The sequence below is a fragment of the Trifolium pratense genome, linkage group LG6, assembly GCF_020283565.1.
Source record: "Trifolium pratense cultivar HEN17-A07 linkage group LG6, ARS_RC_1.1, whole genome shotgun sequence".
Taxonomy (NCBI): Eukaryota; Viridiplantae; Streptophyta; class Magnoliopsida; order Fabales; family Fabaceae; genus Trifolium; species Trifolium pratense.
Genome location: NC_060064.1, coordinates 42,577,329 through 42,583,313, shown reverse-complemented (window position 1 = coordinate 42,583,313; position 5,985 = coordinate 42,577,329). Strand labels below are relative to the sequence as shown.

The 5,985-nt window shown below is 35.2% G+C and overlaps 1 long non-coding RNA gene across 1 annotated transcript; it reads right to left on the bottom strand.

Moving 5' to 3' along the window:
- Window positions 1-246: 246 nt before the first annotated feature.
- LOC123889426 lies at window positions 247-3,638 on the bottom strand. Its single transcript, XR_006802539.1, has 6 exons — window positions 3,559-3,638; window positions 3,406-3,468; window positions 3,253-3,332; window positions 2,943-3,172; window positions 2,738-2,849; window positions 247-286 (listed from the first exon to the last, which is right to left on the bottom strand). It is a non-coding gene; the product is annotated as an uncharacterized LOC123889426 (long non-coding RNA).
- Between the last annotated feature and the right edge of the window lie 2,347 nt (window positions 3,639-5,985).

Below are 5,985 nucleotides of genomic sequence, written 5' to 3'. Positions count from 1 at the left end.
TCCACATATGTAAATTGACTGCCACTTGTGACAAAATTGACGGAAAGGACTAACTTGAAACCTAAAATAAACGTAAGGGACCAAATTGATACTTTTTAAACGTAAGGGACCAAATTGAAACCTAAAATTAATGTAAGGGACCAAATGTATAGTTAAGCCAATAAAATTTAGAGTTCCCCCATAGGACTTCCTAGCAGAGCGACTCAATTATTGAAAACGCAAAAGGAAGACAACTCCTAATGCCATCTCCGGACTCTCAGCTAAGCATCATTGTTTACCTGAAAACCTACGATTGCACATCGTAGGGGCGAACCAGAAAAGGGGTGAGTAACAACGTCACACAATTAACTGAATTCTATAGTAATATAAGACGTAGCCAAACACATAGTAACAACAAGCAACATATTATCCTTTTGGACGACTGAATACTCACACAACACAACTCTTAGATACCACAGCTCAACAAGCTAATACACACGCGATACCAACGATTCATCAACTTCATTGCTACATCATTACTACACCATTATAAATGTATAATTCGATATCATTATGACATCTTTGCTACCTCATGACTACCTCATAATGATAATAATAATAATAATATATACGTCATCATTTTAATATCTTTACTACCTCATGGCTACCTCATAATAATAATAATAATATATACGACATCATTACGACATCTTTACTAACCTCATGACTACCTCATAATAATAATAATAATAATAATAATGATACTTCAACAACATTATAATCATTATAATATTATAATTCAACATCGTTATTAATAATATAGCTCAACACTTATTAATAACCAACTACAACAACATGACTAAAATGACACTACTACTAATAACGAACCACGATTTAAGACAACACCAACGATAGTCCAATCTTAGTCAAACTAATTAGTTTACTCTTTTTAACAGCGACCGACCAATACCCGAAACAGCCCCGACTCAAGTAATTTAATTAAAAACAGATTTGCAATTTTAGTTAGAAAATTAACTCAATTTAATACACAACAATTATGAAATAATTTCAAATCTAGGAACCAGAGAGAGTGAATCACACCAAAGGGTTCTAAATATTCAAAATACTGTACATAATTTTTTGAAAAATTTTCACGAAATTATAATATTTTTAATCACATTTTTACTCTAAATAATTAATTAAAAATAGCTACGAGTGTCCAAAAATTATCAAAGTGGTACCGAAATTCTCGTAAAATTATTTACTATTTTACTGTAAAAAGAAATAAAACAATTGGAGTATCCTGGAGGTCTCACGCGCCGCCACTCTCCGGGGCTGCGAATGAGCGAAGGGAAGTGACACTGTTCACCTCCTTCTTCACCCGGTTTGCTGTAAAACGGGTCGTGCGACCCAGAATCCGACCCGGTTATTTCTCTCTCATTTCTCAACGATATTCAACGTTCTATATATCGTTTTGATCATCGTTCGATTTTAAAGAGATACCTATAATTATTTTTAAAATTCGGCAATTGAATCGCATGTAAAAAGTGGTTAGAGTATCTCCTTAAAATTGAACAATAACAACGTTAAAAACTCCCAAAAGTTCCCTGTGATGATGTTTTCTCGACTCAGAAAACTCAGGATTGTTTTTCGGCCAATTATGACTCTCAAAACCCATAAAAAACCCGACCCCTAGAATTAATAAACTCAAAAACCCGGATTTGTGACTTCTTGAGTTTTTATATTTTTTTTTTCTTTTCTTTTAGAATAACTCGACTATTAACTCGGCAACACACTCAACCTTATCAGTACATAAGATAGGAATTTTCGAACATCAAGACAAAACACCAGGATAGCAACACCATATGGCACACAACATGATTAGAAAACAACACACATAGGGTAGTAAAAACAACACAACAACCATAACACAAGCAATTGATAACCCGAGAAAGAAAAGGACGGCTGCATTCATAAAACTATAAACTCAGAATTTCCTAAGTGAGTCGAACAAACCCCTTACCTGTCTAGCAGTGATCTCCGTGGTTTTTCTCCTCTTTCTTTCTCTCGTGAATCCTCTCTTTTCTTCTCTATTTTATTTTTTCTGTTTCGGTAAAATAGTGGGCAATCCTAATTTGTCACTACTTTAGCCTATTTATAAAAAAAAAAACTAGGTTATTTTATGTCTCCAAGTTATGAGGATTTTGTTTTATTATTTAATATTTATTATTATTTTATTACCTCCCAATTCATGCTACAAGGCCCAATTTCTCTAACTACTTCTAAATCATTTATTTTCCTACTTCATCTTATGTACTTCAAATTTCCGTCAACTAATTATTTAACATGCTAAAATAATTAGATAATCAGGCAAACACATCTAAACCATTAATTCCTAACAAAATAGACAAGGATTAACTAAATTCTAAATAAACGAATAATTCTAAAAGTCGGGGCGTTACAAAATGCATATAGATGGCAAACTCCACTCTTAATCAAACAAAACCAGGAAAGAATATAGCAGACATGTAATGCAAATAGTTATGAAGCCAGCTCCCAATATTGAACTCCAAATGAAATAAATGAGACAACACTGCACATGTTCAAGCAAGAGCTTAGCTGGTTTATTCTTATTGGTGACATTATAAGCACAAATGAATCTAACAACTTCAAGAAAGAGTTGAAACTATTTCACTAAAAAACAAAGTAAGAATAGAAAAATAAGAAAATGATTTTTAAAGTTTCCAAAACACACTACCTTGGCTCCAACCTTCAGACTTCATGCTTCGAGTATCATATATATCTACAATAAAACTAGGATAGTAGCCATATGCTGGCCAAAAAAAAACCCAATGCAGTGTTTGACAATCCTAACAAGAATATTAGAAACAACAGGATAAGCTTCCGACTTAACTAGTGATATTCTACTACGAAATTTTGTGATTTTGTGATATAATTCATACCTTAGAAACTGAATCAATTGAATAGTTATCTCAAAAGCCTAGGATCCACCATTTTAAGACCTATAGGTCAGGACTTTTTTTTGAGACACGTTGGAAACAGAAGGAATGAGAAACTTAGACGAAAACAGAAGCACCAATAACTCTCCCTTAGAACGGCTATGATTGCTTCTTTTGTTCTTTTTTCCTCTTGGCTGATAAACTGTCAATGGAAGTCTCCATTGGTGTGGCCCCTGCAAAAAATTAATGACCACATGAACTACGGTAATAACCAAGGGGCATATAGCTCGGTGAATTTTTATCAAGAAGGAACCTTTGACATTGAAATAACACCAAGTAAGTTTACTGCACTTTTGCTGGCAGTGAATAAATCCTCCATCCACCAACTTCGTCCTGAATATAAAATTTTGGTCAGAAATGACTACAAATTATCTAAAACATTAAAGAAAAAAAAAAGATTTCGCACTATATCTGTAGGAAAATTCTTCCGTATATACTCATCAGCATCTTCTTCCCAGTCTAACATGTCCTTCAAATTGCATTACCATAAGACATCAATGAGAAAGGGTCTCTTGAGAAAAAAGTACATCCCTGTTACTTTTTTGAAATAAATTCTAACCTATTCATTCATGACCAATGCTGTGAAGATTTCAGATTCCAATAAAGCTGTAAAATGTGGACAAATTAACGGCCATCCCTGTGTTATATTTTAAATATAACGTCTTTAAACACATATTTTGAAGAATATATCAATTACAAAATTCAAAAGATCCTTACTGTAATTCCTGGCACACAGTAGACAGGTGTTGATCAAAGTGTGTCAACACTTGTCTGTCACGTAGTAGACAGATGTTGACCAAGGTGCGTCAACACTTGTCTATACACAGAACACAAAATAATAAAGACAGTAACGTAAATAACACACAAGAGTTGTTAACCCAGTTCAGCCAACCTGCCTACTCTGGGGGATACCAATCCAGGAATGAAGTCCACTATCAGCAGTATTACTTCGAAGCTAAACTCACTCGTTTACAACTTCTCACTTAATCACTACCCAATGACACTTCTACCTAGGAACTCCTAGATATGAGACCCCGTCCCACTTCCCACCTTAACAACACACTCAGCGTTGTTATCAACTTCAACGATTACAAAAGGTGGAGACACACTCCTATGAAAACTAAGATTCACTCTTGCTCAAAAGCTTGCGAGCAAATCACACAACACACTAGAACAATCTCCGTACTTCAAAGCTTGGGAGAAGTTCACAATTACAACTCAGTAAAACACAAGTCCTAAGCTTGCATCAATGAGATACAAGAAAGGCTCACAATTAACACTCTAAAACCCTAATAACACACGCTTTGTAAGAACACGGTTTTAGATGCTTGAAACCATATGCTTGCCTTCGTATTTATAGTAGTAGAACGACTTGGGCTTCAAGACAAAATTAGGGCTTCTAGAATTGCAGCAGCAGTGATATATTTTTGAAAATAATAGTTCTATTTTTGAAACACAAAAATATATTTTCCAAAAATATAATTCCTTTAGAAAATATAACTAGGGTTTGGCTGCCTCCTGAAACACATTAAACACGTGCGCCTTCCTCTGTAAGAAACCTTGAAACAATTCTTCAATCAAATCTTCAAAAGATTGAGTAGAAATTAAAACCCGTTAGCTGGCGCGCACAGATACACAGACAGGTGTTGTTCCAAAGTGTACCAACATTTGTCACAACACTTGGGGTCAGCACATATGTCTCAACACTTGGCTAAAATATGTTTTTGCAAAATGTAGCCAACATACAAAAACCCAACAATCTCCCCCTTTGGCAAATTTTGGCTAAAACAATATTAGACCAGTATATAGAGAGATACAGTATTACCTTTCCTTCGAGTCAACATGATCACACAGCTAGGAAAGAAAGTAATACATAATAAACTACTTCCAAGAGAGGCAAGTAGCATCAGAGGCAATGCAACAGCGGAATAAAAACAACTAGCCTCATGGAACAACACAGGGGAGAAATAAACTCCCATAGTAGATGCTAAGAAGTAGGAGAAATAAACTCCTAATAGTTAAAGCGCACCCATTCATAATAGAAACAACAGGGAAAAATAAATTCTCATAATCATCTGAGAAAAATAAATTCTCAGTCATAGTGGATAGTGGACTCGTTAGTCAGGTGCCATCACACTTGGCACAACACTTGTCATCAAACACTTTCAGGCGATCAAGAGATAATATCACTCACACACTCCCTGAATTCATTCATACTTATCATTAGTCAGAGAAAGAATATTCACTACTCCCCCTCAACACATGCATTATTACTCACACTCCCCCTCAATACGAACATAGATCATTAGCACAAAAACAGTCACCAGATGTAAGAACATCTGTCCACACATTTGTCACACACACACACTACTCCCCCTTTTTAGCCATAATTTTGACAAATAAGATGCATATCAAAACACAGAGTAGCAGACAAACGGAATATCAGAGTGCACATATTACAGACCATAGGCACGCACAAGTGCTAGAAATCCAGGGCCTAGCCCACAAAAGATGCGGAGAACAAAAGTAGTGGAAAGAGAACATGCGAGCTTTTATCCACAATACCGTAACCAAACTCCAATAGTATAGCATGAAGATCATAAGTCAAAAGGCATAAATTTATACTATCTTCATCACATCAACCACATAGTGCACGGAGCTACTACAACCGAAGATAACACAATGGGATACATACCTCATCATATATAAATCAGTAGTGGAGGAACCATATCATATCCACCACATCAGACATTTCCCCCTTGTTTGCACATCATGAAAGAGACATCATCTAAGAAGGAACACTTACATGTCATCTTTCTTCCTATCAGGTGACATAATGTCCAGGACATCTAGCTCAGAGTTACACACGCACAGATGAAGATTAACCAGTTTCAACTTCAAGAGGCATATACCAAATCCATCTTCAATAATCACATAAGAACTTCAAACCAGAAGTTTCAGAAACAGGTCTGAAACAGTCACATAT